Source organism: Schistocerca piceifrons, chromosome 5 (genome assembly GCF_021461385.2).
Source record: "Schistocerca piceifrons isolate TAMUIC-IGC-003096 chromosome 5, iqSchPice1.1, whole genome shotgun sequence".
In the NCBI taxonomy this organism is placed as follows: domain Eukaryota; kingdom Metazoa; phylum Arthropoda; class Insecta; order Orthoptera; family Acrididae; genus Schistocerca; species Schistocerca piceifrons.
In genome coordinates this window covers 593243230-593260182 of record NC_060142.1, presented here as the reverse complement: position 1 = coordinate 593260182, position 16953 = coordinate 593243230, and positions in this window count along the sequence as shown.

The window sequence follows — 16953 nt, the reverse complement described above, 5'->3', positions numbered from 1 at the left end:
ATGGCGAACATTGGAGAGAAGATACGTCTCTGTTTTTTTTTTTTTTTTTTTTTCAGGAAATAGGATTAGTGGACACCCGCAAAAATTGGAGACGAGACAAAACATCCTGGAAGAATGGGATTCGTTATAGCAAACCTTCGGTGGAACAGTCATCTAGTTCCGTTTCGAGTATAGAGTCTTCATTCGTTCCGAGTAAACATCTTTTCATGTATGTCTCGTTGAATGTTTTATTAGTGCAGTCACTGTCTTTATTCTCTCTGTGGCATACTCATTTGTTGCGCTCTTAATTTTGTGAAAAAGGTAGCTTGGAGTTCCGTTGCTGTTCAAGTACTTTGCGGAGAGGTGAATCCCATTTTTTGAACAGAGTTCGAAAACTTAACGAGATCAGTATAAACCTCCCATTTACATGCGAGAAACTGCACATAATCGTAACTTTCTTCTTCAGCGCCAAACAAAAGAAGGAAACAACGCTTGTCCATTGTGCAGAAGATTCAGATCTGGCACACATTCCGTTAGGATCGTTTCTGGCTCCGTTCAGGTCCATAATGAGCCATTGTAGACGGCTCCCTTCCGCTCAGCATTAAGATCGCCTCTTCTTTTGTATGTTTTATGCGCCGTGATCATGAGGCTACTAGTTCATTTTTTTTTTCCTGTTCACCGTAGGTGGAATGACACTCCTTCTTGGAGAGAAAATCCTATTGCCTTGACAAAGTAAACTAGTGTTATCTCACTGTTCTACTAACAAGAGAAATTTTTAATTTAGTGAGCTGTGTGTATATGTTTGTTGGTAGGTCCGGCAGTCCAATGCATTCTCGGAATGCGTCATCAACAAGCAAGTGCAGATGCACCTATAGCGGTTTCGTTCTGAGTTAAGCAATCCAATGTGCCAGTGTAGGAAGCGAGTACTAATCAGTCTGTGTTTGACTAACATGTTAAGTCCTGTAACTCTAGACAATTTCCTGTTTGACCGTACCATACACGTCAACTGCGGTTGGTAACAAGTTTACATTTCTATTTGTAATCAGCTTCGCCGTCAGTTTCTATTACGTTGATCACAGTACCTGTAGATTGCCACCGAGCGAGGTGGCGCAGTGGCTAGCACACTGGACTCGCATTCGGCAGGGCGACGGTTCAATCCCGCGTCCGGCCATCCTGATTTAGGTTTTCCGTGATTTCCCTAAATCGCTCCAGGCAAATGCCAGGATGGCTCCTTTGAAAGGGCACGGCCGACTTCCTTCCCTAATTCGGTGAGATCGATAACCTCGCTGTCTGGTCTCCTTCCCCAAACAACCCAACCCCCCCCCCCCCCCCAACCTGTAGATTGCCAAAGTTATTTTTTTTCCCTGATTGATACGCGGTTTCTGGGAAGTCCTATTAGTTTCTGTCTTTATCTTATTCACCTAATGCTTTTTTTGCTTCCTCCGTATAAGATTGCGACCTCTGCATATGAGGAGTGCCTTATGTTCAGTGCCTAAAGTTAGGAATGTCGGATACTTAGCACAAATGCTTCCTACTGTCTACAGCAGAACTTCACCAACATTTTCCAGTAGCAGTAATTTTGTCGCGAAATATTATACGACCTGCAGGAACTATGGTCAGCGAACATTTCCTAAAGCTATTTTCAGATACCATTAAATGTGTGTGAAAGGGCGAGACAGGATACAGCGTGCTGCAGAATACTCCTACAGTCACCAGTTTCATTCATTTGTGTGCCTTTTTTTCTAATGTTCAGTGTGTACTTCTATGGTGCTAGTTACGAAACTAGTTGATGGTCGCTAGAAACACACGAATTGTGATGTATTGGTTGTCTGGGCCAAAACACAAACTCAGATTAGTGAGACTGTATAGAAACTTTAGTAATGTGCATAACATTGTACAGTAATGCAAATATTTAATGTTTATATAATGTTGTTAAGTTTGTGCATTTGTATTGCGCTGCAGGTAACTAAATTAAAATAATGTAACACACTCACTTCTGTTTTCCTTTCCGTACAATCCTTTATCATTAGTTAAAGAGTAGAAATGGAAAACAGTCTAAGTTTAATTTTCTTTAAAAAGGCGTTTTCAAGCTATTATTTTGTCGGTACACGGTTGCATGCCTCTATATATGATCCAGGTGCAAATCTTGCAGGAAGTCTCTCAAACATGCATTAGTAGATCCTTATTATTAATGGCGCGTGGAACAAAAACTTTATTCCTGTTAGTTTATTGAAAACTGACAATTTTGGCCCGTGGTTATGTACAAAATACAAGCCGATTCTTGTAAACAAGAAAACAGTAACCAGCCACTGTTCATAATGCTATTTATTTATACAAATAGCGCCATTACCGGTTTCGGATCGACAACTACAACTCCAGATGGCTGTTCACGTATATATTATATTTGTTGTTTACATTAGTTATTGGAAAAAACAGTTAACAACTATTTTAAACAAAAACTAATATAAACGTGAACAGCCGTATGAAGATGAACCTGTCCGTTCAATACCTGTCACGTCGCTGTTCGTGTAAGCAAAAAGCGTTATTAACAGCGGCTGGTTGCTACTTTTTTTCTTTGCATGAATCAGGTTGTAAAAATTTTGTTACTGGCACCTAAAAACAGTCAATTCCCGGGTATGTTAAGAAAATTCTTACTGGCACCTTGGAACAGTCAGTTTCGTGGTATGGCACTTGGAACGTTTTAATAAAGTATTTATTTTCTAATATTTCTTATTGTATTTTGTGGTGAACATCATAATTCTGTGGTATCAGAGTACTTTCTTATTCTTTGGATAGAAATCAGTGACATGCAAACGAGATAAAGTATTTTTTCATTCTCCCGACTAATATCAGAGCTGGCGCTCAGAAAGTTTTCCATTTCTACATTTGCAGTAATCACCTGGCTGACTACTAGAGTTCAACGAAAAGTAGTGAGAAGAAAGAAAGAAAGATAAAGGGTCAAAGGTACGTATAAACATTTTACATCAGTGTAGTGAGGCGTTTAATTTGTAATTCTTGGAATACCAAATAAGATAACTGTATATAAAAATAGATACACTGTTCTTTCCAGAGGACCATCTTTAATAAGCAAAAAGTCATAAACAAAGTACATATTACACACAAAATCCTTGTGTGTTTAGATTTACTTCTCATTGCACAGATTTTGAGAGAAATGATTCTCAAGGATGTGATACAAATCAAATAGGAACTTATTAATACCAAAGTTGTCACAGATATGTGAATGCAGATATTCTAAAGTGCATGGAAATAATTCGTAGGCTATTGCAACTAATCTTTGGAAACGACACAGAGTATACAAAAATTTATCATATTTTTCATGCGTTCGCGTGGGTCTATGGGCCGCACTATAAGACCATGAACTCGCTTTCTGAGTGACAGCGATTCAGACCCCAATCTGACAATCCAGATTTAGGTTTGTCGCGATTTTTCTAAATCGTTTAAGGCAAATACAGGAATGGTTCCTTTCGAAGAGCAGGGCCAGCTCCCTCCCCTGTCATTCCTCATTCCGAACCTCTGTTGTGCATCTAATGACATCGTCGTCGACTGGACGTAATACCCTAAGCTTGCTTCCTTGTTTCACCCGTTCCTTCTTCCTTCTTGAGTTCGCACTCGGACTCATTCCTATCGACGCAATATCTAATACCTCCGCTAGTTGCGGATATAAACGCTGCCCCTCCTATGGAGTCTTGTCTTTCCAGTATACGTTTCACATGATCAAAGTCTAGTGGATGGGTGCCAGGAGGTGCCATATTAAAACTCGTCCGAGAACTTTCCAAATGATTTATTCATTTTTTAGGCAGAACGATATTGCCTGCTCCCCAGCAACTATTACTAGGCTCCGTAATACCGTCCGCAAGCTGCTGATCAATGAAATCCTCCACAATCGGCTGCAAATACCTCTGTATTCTGTATAGTTTACGGTAAACCGGTGCTTCATTCCCTGTTGGTATCCTATGTTGAACTAATGGAGTTGCTGGTAATGGCCCTTGTGGAAAAAACAAATCCTTAAATTCCCACAATAATTCATCCATATTCTCCTTTTCTCCTCCTTTCAAATGCTTAATTTTGTCACGAAGTGCAGTTCTATCGGTAGTTAGTGGTTGATCGCTTCGCCTACATCTCGAACACCAGTCTTCATCATCTGGCACATCCAAATTTGCTACTAAAACTCCTTTCCTCAAATTCGCGTCTACAGCTCTAAAATTATCCACGTTCACGGGATCTACTCACCCGTCGTTCCCCTCCTGTACGCGTACAACACTACGTTTCACAAAACAACCCAATGAACCCAAATCTTCATTATCCTCCAATGATTCAATAACACATACTGTATACACAGGTAGATTCGACTCCACACTTACCCAAAGCGACTTCTCGGTGCCACCAGACACACACTCATGCGAATTAAGCCTTAATGCTATTGTGCGAGGTTCAATTGGTTTGTTCATTACGTTGAACGCCCCTCGCGACAACTCTGCATTGACAATAGTTTCCCCTAGCGGAAATAACATTCCACCAAGTTCCACAGTTCGTTGTCCAAGGTCAATTTTGGCATGATGTTGATGCAAGAAATCTACTCCTAGGATCATGTCGTAGCCCTCGCTCACCCATGGTACTACCTCGATGCATGCATTAAATCGGACTTCCTCTATGCGAAAGTCAACTGTCACTGACTCCAAAGGCGTGACCTCCTTATCCCCCACTCCACACAACCTATAATGTGGTGGGTCTAACTTCAAATGGTTCAAATGGACTTAACTACTGTGGTCATCAGTCCCCTAGAACTTAGAACTACTTAAACCTAACTAACCTAAGGACATCACACACATCCATGCCCGAGGCAGGATTCGAACCTGCGACCGTAGCAGTCGCGCGGTTCCGGACTGCGCGCCTAGAACCGCTAGACCACCGCGGCCGGCGGTCTAACTTCCTTCGTCCCATTATATTCTTAGTAGCCACTGACACTTGGGCCCCTGTGTCCAACAAAATCTTAAACGTTTCAGTTCCTATGGATCCAGCCACTGAACGTTCCACCTCTGCATACGTATTCGTAGCATTGAAATTAAACGGGAGCTCTTTTAGGTGGGTCTTGGGCCCCCTCTGTCGTTTAACGCTTGTACACCTTTCCTGTCTCCATTTCTCCATCGTCCACGCTGCTGATTTCCACCTCTTCCTCTATTCCGTGGTGACTGCGTAGATTGCCTCTGCACATGTCCTGTACGACCACACTTATTTTATACCCGCTGTTTGCCTCTCGCATACGCCTGTTGCCACGTCTATTTCCTCACACTGAATTGCCAGCTGAATACCAATCTTTCGGAGTCCCTTCACGCACTTGCGGTGACATATGCTCCGGTAACCCTCTCAAAAATACATCAAGTGCCCTTTGCTCAGCCTCCTGCAACAGAACACTATTTACTTCATCGCTCTGACCCAACTCAAAAGTGTACTCATTAATTTCCCTTATCCTGTCCGCAAATTTCTCAACCGCCTCCCCCTGTCTCTTTGTCATTGTACTTAACCTCTCCCTAAAGTGCCGAGCGCTATTCTGTTTCTTGTACCTTTGTAAAAGCCCTTCCTTTAACTGCTTAAACTGTCCTGCCTTCCTTAAGGCCTCAGAACACCTTACATATATTTTCGCTTCACCCGTTAATCTAATCTTGGCTATATGTAACAACTGCTCTTTAGAGCAGCTGAAATTTCCAAGTCCTCCACAAACGAACGCACATCTTCAGATGCCTTGTCAGAAAATGGAATAATCAAACTCACGGCGGCTGGATCAATCTCCTGCTCCCTAGGCAACAACGACTGATCAGATGCGGTTTCCCGCTCACTTCTAGATGTTAATTCATTACCCAACTGCGTATTGTCCGCTGTCAATTGTGCTATCTTTTACATTAAAATCCGTACCGCTTCAGGTTCCAACACACCTTGCGTCCTTGACTCTGCCATTGTGTTGCTTTCGTTCTCAGTTAGTTGTTTTGTTTCGGGACTAAGTACAAGAACAATCTGACTTCCTACAACTCCGTATCATCATACTCAGTAAGATCATAAACAAATACAAAGTAATGAAATGCCACGAAAAACATCTTATTGTCCCAAATACACTAAAACTTATTCTGACAAAATAAATAATATGCATATGCAAAACATCTAAAATGTGGCTTCTGGCAAGCCATACTCAAAACACCAACAAGAAAGAAAACGTCCAACACTCAAAAGAACAATTTTGACAGCACTCACTACATCTTGTGACTAGACTGCACGTCGTACTGGACAGACGACGTCCGCTATTCTGGCACCAAATGTAGTGGATGGGTGCTTGGAGGTGCCGTATTAAAACTCGCCGGAGAACTTTCCAAATGATTTATTCATTTCCACTACAGAGCTTCGTTCACCTCGGTCCGCGTCACAGGTTCCGCATTGCTGGGGCCACTGTCCCAGCGACCTGTGCAACGCAACGCAGTGTCGTGCCGGCCTTGTTCGCCAGCTGTAGAGTTCCAATTAGTCAGGTTGGCTGCGGCAGCTGCCGACGCAGCGGCCACCGTCCCCGTTGACTCCGCGCTGCTCCGCCGGGAGCCGTAGGCCGGGCGCGCTGTTGATTCTTCCTCGGCTGGCGTAGCTGGGAACGCGGCGGCAACTACCGCACGCGATCCGGCGTCCGAATCTACGGCCCTCGCCACGAAAGTCCACGGCATGTGTCGGGAGCTGAGACGACTGCCCGCGGTAGCGATCCGAAGAGTGGTCCACCCTGGCTGGCTGCGGACCCCGCGTCGGCCTCAGAGGGTCGAACCAACGACCCGCCGTGGACTATGACGCTGTCGCCCCATCTGTTTCTGCGTGTAGCCTGTTGGTGTGACACTCGCCGTCGTCCAGGAGAGCTGCCACACTTCAATGAATCTCGTTAGAAAACAACACCTATTTATACTCGGCTGCGCGCCTCTGTTTCGCTAACGCATCGCTCAATCACGTATGCCCCACACCCCAGTTTCGCCAGTGGGCCCCTTCTTCCTGTAACTTGCGATATGCAAACGCTGCGTTTACGCTTTTCTGCAGTTCAATGGCCCCTGTGGCTTCCATTCCACTTCGCAACTGCTGATCAGTGTAACTTACTGCAATCCGGCCCGCACCTGGCTGTAACTTGTGCTCAGAATATCGCACGAAACTAACTTTCCCTATCCTAAACGGTGGTGCCGCTACAATAAAGAATTTCTGCACTTTCTCCTTTGTGTTTCAAACAAGTCACAGGTGCTGTTATTGTGCGACGGCGTCTGCTTTCTTAAGGCCGGTATTACACTATCAAATTTCTTTGTCCAATATCTTTGTCAAAGATATTTGATAGTGTAATAGGGACTTTGTCAAATGTCGTCCAATATTTGATCAAATCTAGGGCTTCGCTGTAGATTTGATCAAAGAAGTCGCTTGTCTTCTGTTCACTGCAATGTGACATGTTACCACATGGAGCGCTAGCATCGCTGCAGCGTTCTGTCGTCTGTAGTGTTTTTATAACCATTGCCGGTAAATACAATTGGTGTGTGCCGACAACTACAAAATTAATAGAGATGTCTGAAGCTGATGAGGCGCTTTACAACGTGAGGCACCCTGAATACAAAAACAGATTAAGAAGGTTGGAGACCTAACCTAACCTAACCCTCTCCTGTAGCAAGGAATCGGAGTGTTACAGTGAGCCTGTCTTCTGAAGATGTAGCAGTTCTTAAGTGAATATTGTGCTTTATGATACGAGGATACACTTCATTGAGCACATACAGAAATGTATGCTCATCCATTCTTAATAATTGATGTACGACTTGACGTCTTCCACTGTAAGCTCACGTAACAAGTTTTGTTGAATGCTTTTATCGTGTCGTCGTAAAACCCACGGCTTCACCCAGATTAGATTAGTTTTTCGTTCCATAGATCCGTGCTGAGGAGATCCTTATGGATGTGGAACATGTCGATTTTTTTAAGCTGAAATAACAATACTAATAGTATGAATAAATACAATACATCATTTGTTTCTATAAAAATTTCGCCAATGGAGTAGGAGGAGTTGGCCAGTAGTAAGTCTTTCAGGCTCCTTTTAAACTGATCTTTATTTGTAACTAAATTTTTTATGTTTGCTGGCAAATTATTGGAGATGAGTGTTCCTGAGTAGTGGACCCCTTTTTGAACTAAAGTAAGTGCTTTTAAGTCCTTGTGCAGATCATTTTTGTTCCTGGTATTGTATGTATGAACTGAGTTGTTTGTTGGAAAAAGAGATATATTATTTACGACAAATTTCATTAAGAAGTAAATATACTGAGAGGCAGTAGTTAGTATACCCAGTTCTTTGAAGAGGCTTCTGCAGGAGGTCCGTGAATTTTCTCCACAAATAATACGTATTACACGCTTTTGGACCTTGAAAACTTTTGTTTAGCTTCAAGATTTACCCCCAAAATATTATCCCATAGGACATTATGGAATGAAAGTATGCAAGCTTTTTCATTTTTATGTTGCCTATGCCTGCTAACACTCGAATTGCAAATACAGATTTGTTAAGGCGTTTCTGCAGTTCTGTGGTGTGCTCCCCCCAACTGAATTTATTATCAAGTTGTAATCCCAGGACTTTTAAGACTGTCAACCTCGTATGTATGGTTCCATTTTTCCCCCCACTTCTTTTCCGCATGTGCACACAATGCGATTGGAGTACGTAGAACTGCTGCGGTTAAATAACAAGTTGTTGTCAGCCATCTTGAACTTTGACGAAAAATTTGATGACAGTGTAATACCCCTTCTAGCGCTACGTCAAAGATCTTTGTCAAATATATTGGACGGAATATTGGATCACATCTTTGATCAAATCTTTGACAAAGAAATTTGATAGTGTAATACCGGCCTAAAGGGAGGTGATTCCTGGAACTTTCCTACGAACAGTTGGCTACCGCTATTTCGATGCCGATGCTCTCTGTGTGTCTGATGTGCCCACTGTGATGGCCGTCACTGATCGAGATTTTATAGGCCTCGTTGCTCCATACGACGTGGTAATTATCAAAGGGCTTAGAACTATACGATATGGTAAATAATTTCAGGCTGATGAACGTTTCAGAGGTACAGTCGTGGACAAAACGAGCGAGACCCCTCGCCTTTTCGTTATGCTGATCCGCACAGCTTTAAAGGCTGCTACACAGCATAACAGGCAAGGCGACGAAGTGCTACCAACGTACTATGCACAGGTGTGAAATTGAAAAACTATCCGAACTTTGTCAGATTGTTTTCAATCATGTGTAAGACTACATTAATGCTGATTAGTTCAAATGGTTCAAATGGCTCTGATCACTGTGGGACTTAACATCTGAGGTCGTCAGTCCCCTAGAACTTAGAACTACTTAAACCTAACTAACCGAAGGACATCACACACATCCATGCCCGAGGCAGGATTCGAACCTGTGACCGTAACAGTCGCTCGGGTCCGGACTGAAGCGTCTAGAACCGCTCGGCCTCAGTGGCCGGCAATGATGATTAGTGTGTTAAGCACAACACGTAAATATAAGATATAAATGAAATAAGAAACTCTAATTAGTATGAACTGCAGTAATAAAAATGAATTTCAGCTTATCGAGATAACATAACTGATTTAGTAAGACAAAGCACCCCAGATCGTTAGGAATTAGCAAAATATTATACGCATTCATGTCCATTATAATTATCCGGGCTGTTATGCCGTGGCCGGTTGATGAATTGTGTGTCGATTCTCAACGTTTCGTCTCCGACTGCGGGAGACATCTTCAAGGGGGTCCGTAGCTCAATGGAAGGTCCAACACACCCACTGGCTCGCTACTGACTGCCGCTAAATTCCGTATCCGCGCGCTCCCACGCAGCGGCGTGACGTCACGTGTTTTGAAAACGTCGGTGCAATTGGTCGCTGTCCGTCGCCGTCGATCGCCGTTGCCATCACCCAGTAGTGGGCGGGTGGAACACATCTTCTTTAACACCGGCATCCATATGCCGTTTAATTTCACACCCTCCTCCTTACGGTTGAAATTATTAGGGTGTTTAGCGATTTCGATTGCCTCCCTGTAGAACCTTTCGTAATATCCGCTTGTGGCCGCTAGTACTTGCGTCTCCTCGAAACGAATATTGTGGTTCCCTGGCTGGAAAGCATGCTCCGCAACAGCTGATCGTTCCGTTTCTCCTCTTCTGCAATTTCCCTTATGCTCTTCCAAACGTTTAGAAACAGTTCTTTTAGTGGTACCCACATAAACATCACCACAGCTGCATGGGATCCTATACACTCCAGCTTTTTCCAGTGGTTTGCGAGCGTCCTTGGCAGGCTTAAGGTATTCCTGTATCTTCCTGGTGGGCTTGTAAATTACGGTAATATTCCGCTTCGTCAAGATCCTCCCTATTCTTTCCGTTACATTTTTAACAAACGGCAGGAGAACCTTAGATTTTGCAGTAGCCTGTACGTCAGTATGATTTCTGCGTGGGTGCCTCAACGCACGTTTTATTTCGGCGGACGAATATCCGTTCTTTATTAGTGCATTGTGGAGATGTTCCATCTCAGCGTCAAGCAACTCAGGTTCATAGATATTTCTAGCTCTGTCCGCTAACGTCTTGATAACACCCCATTTCTGTTGTGGGTGGTGGTTCGAATCCCGGTGCAAATAACGGTCCGTGTGCGTGGGTTTGCGGTATACTGAGTCATCAACTGACCACGGCATAACAGCCCGGATAATTATAATGGACATGATATTTCCGGCCGTGAAAGTCTACATTTTAGTATTATACGCATTCAGCCGCGAAACGGTCTGTGTCAACGCTCAGACCAGTCATACTGGATTTTTGTTGCTGACCTACCATAAAAGTGTGCAAATTTAGCAATGCGTGAAGATTCATAACGAAATTCAGTTAAAAATATTTCTGTGCCACACTTAAGTCAATTCAACTATTGACAGAAGCGGAAAAAGTAGGCAGTGGTTCAAATGGCTCTGAGCACTATGGGACTTAACTTCTAGGGTCATCAGTCCCCTAGAACTTAGAACTACTTGAACCTAACTAACCTAAGGACATCACACACTTCCCCGCCCGAGGCAGGATTCGAACTTGCGACCGTAGCGGTCACTCGGTTCTAGACTGTAGCGCCTAGAACCGCACGGCCACCCCGGCCGGCAAAGTAGGCAGTAACAAGTATGAAATTCTAGAAGAGTTTCATATTGACATCAACAGGGAGCCGGTACAGAATAAAGGTAGCAATAAAATGTATTGGGGGCGCGAGAATTTCTTAAAATTGCTTTACTTATAGTCTATCTTCCTCCATCGAGATTAGAACAGAAAACAAACCAGACCTCCCTTGCAGTAGCAAATACCTTTCACTACACTAGCAGACAACCCAGGCAAATAGCCCTCTATTATTACCCCAGACACGAATAAGCCAGCAATTTCGCAACGAAAATGACAAAATAATTTGTAATTTCTGTTGCACAGAGTTTTCTGGACTCAAAAACAAAAATTTTCTACCTTTATGTCACCGCTCATGTGACAATCATTCGGAATGTTTATCGAAATAACAAAATACCGTTACTAGCGAGTAAATATAGTAGGATAATTCTGCACCACCCCAGGAAATAAACGGTGACATAGTTGCCAAACGTATTCTACAATTTTTCGAATTCTCCATTAGATTCGCCACAGCGAGAAAACGTTCATTAGCCGAAGTGTTTCTTAAGCTAGCTAGCAATGGGAATGCTCGCACTTCTAAAACGCATTGGCATTAATACTGGGATCTGAATTATCACACGTATAGGCAAATGGACTTTATTTGCATTCCTGTAAACGGGTTTTGGTTCGAAAGCGTAGCTACGGTTAATATGCTGATGTATCGACTGCAACTAGAACATTTCGAATAAAGAGTAGGGGGAATCATTTATGCGGCCCTCATCTTTAGTAACTGTCGTAGCTATTTTCTTTGTTAGGATTTCGTCACCTAAATCTGTAAAAATGGAACCCTACTAGTCTCACTTTCTTGACCGTCTGTCCGTCTACACAACTTTTAAAACCCGTTTACTTCGAGTAGACATAATAAGCGGAAATGTATCACACTTCCTGCGGTATACGGTCCCTTGGTGGTGTAAAAAGGTGAGCTTCTATGTTAGGATCCAGTATGACTGGTCTGAACGATGACACAGACCGTTTCTCGGCCGAATGCGCTTAATATTCTGCTAATTCGTAACGATCTGGGGTACTTTGTCTTACTAAAACAGTTATGTTGTCTCGATAAGCTGACATTCATTTTTATTAATACAGTTCATACTAATTAGCTTTTCATCTTTCATTTATATCTTATATTTACGTGTTGTGTTTAACACACTAATCAGCATTAGTATAGTCTTACAGATGACTGAAAACAGTCTGACCAAGCTCGGATAGTTTTTCAATTTGACGCCTGTGCATAGTATGTTGGTAGCACTTCGTCGCCTTGCCTATTATGCTGTGAAGCAGACTTTAAAGCTGTGCGGATAAGCATAACGAAATGGCGAGGGGTTTCGCTCGTTTTGTCCACGACTGTACATTCCAGAGCAGAAGATCAGATGTAACGTTGTAAGGTAAGAAGAGGCTCTCAAGGACCCAGGAGAATGGATTACCTCAAGGCAGTATGTTGTCCCCGATTCTCTACAACATCTATACGAATCGTCAGCCAGATCTTTCAGATGCAAGGCGATCTGACACAATTGAAAGGCGATGACATAAATGTAACGGCCCAAGGAAAGACGTGTTACGTAGTTGAACTTATGTTTCATAATACATTGTACAGGTTGGGAAGGAAAAGTCTGCCACAGGAACACCTTGAGAAATCTGACGAGTGCTACATGCGGAAGAAAGTCCCAGAGTCTCCGGCCAACTGTGTGTGAACGTGGCTTTAAACTAGTCAGTCCCCTTAGTTATAATGTGCCTTAGCCCAACACAAGTACCAAAGAACTACACATTGGCCAGCACAGAACCTCTACTCTTAAGATACAGAGCGGCGGGGGAATAGAACGGAAGAAGCAGACTGAAAACCCAAAACACTTGATGTCCAATTAAAAACAGTTGATGTACAATTATACACCTGCAGCACGTAGCCTTAGCTCCAGAAAAAGGTTTGCAATGAACATTACCATCCGACGTCAAGCTAGATGTTAAACGTACACTACTGGCCATTAAAATTGCTACACCACGAAGATGACGTGCTACAGACGCGAAATTTAACCGACAGGAAGAAGATGCTGTGATATGCAAATGATTAGCTTTCCAGAGCATTCACACAATGTTGGCGCCGGTGGCGACACCTACAACGTGCTGACATGAGGAAAGTTTCCAACCGATTTCTCATACACAAACAGCAGTTAACCGGCGTTGCCTGGTGAAACGTTGTTGTGATGCCTCGTGTAACGAGGAGAAATGTGTACGATCACGTTTCCTACTTTGATAAAGGTCGGATTGTAGCCTAAAACGATTGCGGTTTATCGAATCGCGACATTGCTGCTCACGTTGGTCGAGATCCAATGACTGTTAGCAGAATATGGAATCGGTGGGTTCAGGAGGGTAATACGGTACGCCGTGCTGGATTCCAACGGACTCGTATCGCTAGCAGTCGAGATGACAGGCATCTTATATCCGCATGGCTGTAACGGATCGTGCAGCCACGTCTCGATCCCTGAGTCAACAGATGGGGACGTTTGCAAGACAACCACCACCTGCACGAGCAGTTCGACGACGTATGGAGCAGCATGGACTATCAGCTCGGAGACCATGGCTGCAGTTACCCTTGACGCTGCATCACAGACAGGAGCGCCTGCGATGGTGTACTCAACGAACGTGTTTGGCGACATCGCGGTGAACGCACATTGGAAGCGTGTATTCGTCATCGCCATACTGGCGTATCACCGGGCGTGATGGTATGGGGTGCCATTGCTTACACGTCTCGGTCACCTCTTGTTCGCATTGACGGCACTTTGAACAGTGGACGTTACATTTCAGATGTGTTACGTGGCTCTACCCCTTCATTCGATCCCTGCGAAACTCTACATTTCAGCAGGATAATGCACGACCGCATGTTCCAAGTCCTGTACCGGCCTTTCTGGACACAGAAAATGTTCGACTGCTGCCCTGGCCAGCACATTCTCCAGATCTCTCACCAATTGAAAACGTCTGGTCAATGGTGGCGGAGCAACTGGCTCGTCACAATACGCCAGTCACTACTCTTGATGAACGGTGGTATCGTGTTGAAGCTGCATGGGCAGCTGTACCTGTGCACGCCATCCAAGCTCTGTTTGACTCAATGCCCAGACGTGTCAGGGCCGTTATAGCGGCCAGAGGTGGTTGTTGTGGGTATTGATTCCTCAGGATCTATGCACCCAAATTGCGTGAAAATGTAATCGCATGTCAGTTTTAGTATAATATATTTGTCCAATGAATACCCGTTTATCATCTGCATTTCTTCTTGGTGTAGCAATTTTAATGGCCAGTAGTGTATTTTCCTGTGGCAAGAAAGTGCTCTGAAGCAAGAAGGCTTCATTCCAAGGGTAGAAATCAGCTGTGGTTTCCGCCTGCCCTACACTCCTTGTAGAACCCTTAATAGATCAGGAACAGCAGAAGCAGTTTGGTCACATGGAGTCATGTGCAGGACGTTTCGTGTAGCAGCTTACGAGTCGAGGTACCTGTTCACCCTCTGATCTGTCAAAACACAAACGAAATCTGTACTCAAGAAGATGTTTCAACTGCCACAGTAAAGGGCGTTAAATTTGCGGGGTTTTGGTGTGGAATAGTGTGACGTGTTTCTCCCGGATACGGTAAGTAAACAGGTAAGTGAAGGCCGATTTCCTTCTGGGAATTTTGGAAATTCGTGTTAATTGAATAAATCCAATGATTTGAGAAAAATATGTTTTTGGTCTAAGCAGAGTACAGGCCGCACTGGCCGTACACGACGAGGTCAAACTATGTGCCGTAACAAGATCCGAAATATAAAAAAAAACTGACTCACGAATTTATTGGATACAGTTCTATTTTTGTCGCTTTAATAAAAGTAACTAGGTACGTGATAGGACTTCCTAGCTGATGTAACTCAAGACGTTGTTAACGGGACGAAATCGTCAGATGTAAAACGAAGTTCGGGTGTGACCGAAAAGAGCACTTTACAATTCACGGTATAGCCGATGTGGTGAATACTGCCGAAAGTTCCGTTGGGATGTCCGCAGATGATGCTGTTGTATATAAGAAAGTAGCACATCAGGCAAACTGTAGTGAATTGGTGACAGACCTGCACAAGATCGACGACCGGCACGAGGACGTACTGTTGGTCCTGAAAGTCTAAATCTACAACTACGTGACTTCTCTGCGATTCACAGTCAAGTGCCTGGCAGGGGGCTCATCGAACTACCTTCAAGCTATCTACCGCTCCGCTGTATTAACCAACACTTAAATCTTTCCGTGCGAGCTCATCTTTATTTTATAACAAACATCGTTTCTCCCCGTGTAGGTGTGCCCCAACAAAACATTTTCATACTCGGGAAGAGAAAGTCGGCGATTCAAATTTCGTGAAAAGATATTACCGCAACGAAAAAGTCTTTGTTTTAATGATTATCACTCCAACTCTCATCATATTCGTGACACCCTGTACTTTGCAATAAAACAAGATGAACTGCCCCTCTTTGAAGTTTTTTGATGTCCTCCGTCAATCCTGTCTGATACGGGTCGCAGACCGCGCAGCAACACTCCTGAAGAGGACGGACAAGCGCAGTTTAGGCAGTCTCTTTTGTAGACGTGTTGCATCTTCTTTGAATAGCTTTCCCCACATAATTGTCTACGCGATCGTTTCCACTTTAAATTATTCATAATGGTAATCCCTAAGTGCTCAGTTGAATTCACAGCCTTTAGATTTTTGTGATGTGTCATGTAACCGAAATTAATACTCATCTTTTAATACTCACCTGGATGACTTCACAGTTTTCGTTACTTAGAGTCAATTGTCATTTTTCCCATCATACAGATACCTTGTCTGAATCGTTTTGGATTGTTTTTGGTCATCTGATAACTTTACGAGACGGTAAATGACAGCATCATCTGCAAACAATCTAGGAGGGCTGCTCAGATTGCCTCCTAAATCTTTTACGTAGATAGGAACAGCAGAGAGCTACAACACTTCCTTGGAGAACGCCAGACCTCTCTTCTATTTGACCCGATGGCTTTCCTTTAATAATTGTGACCTTTCTGACAGTAAATTAAATGTTATGTATTGCGTGAAAACAGAAGATTACGCTGTTGGGAATAAATCACTGGAAAGAGAAACAACCGTGAAATATCTTGGACTAACTGTCTGGGACGACCTAAAGTGAAATGACCACATAATACTAGCTGCAGAAAAAGCAAATGCCAAGAACAATCTTGAGAAATGTAATTCTTCTACGAAAGAAGTCACCTGTACTCGTTCCACAGGTTCTAGAGTATTGATCATCGGTCTGGGAGCTTTACCGTATTGGATTTTCAAAAGATACACAGAAGGTCGAACGAAGAGCGACATGTTTCGTTACTGGATCTTTTAGCAAACACGAAAGCATTATCGGAGTGCTCGTCAAACGTAAGTGGTAGATGTTACAAAAGACGTGTTGTTCATCATGAAGAGGATTACTGTTGAAATTGTAAGAGTGTACGTTTCAAGGAGAGTCGTGCAACAAATCATTTACTCTCACGTACGTCTAGTGAAAAGATCATGGCAGGAAAATATGAAAAATTCTGGTTAATGTAGAGACCTGTGCACCATTTGCGAATGGGACAAGAGTATGGAGAAATGTTACAGAATCTCCCTCTGTCATAAACTGGAAAGTGCGGACTATAATATACTTTTTCGGACGGGCTATCATCTCTCTATGGCTTGTGATGTCTTATTTGCATCTAGAATCAGCAACCTCCCTTGCAGCTGCTTTTTATATGCATTGCGTG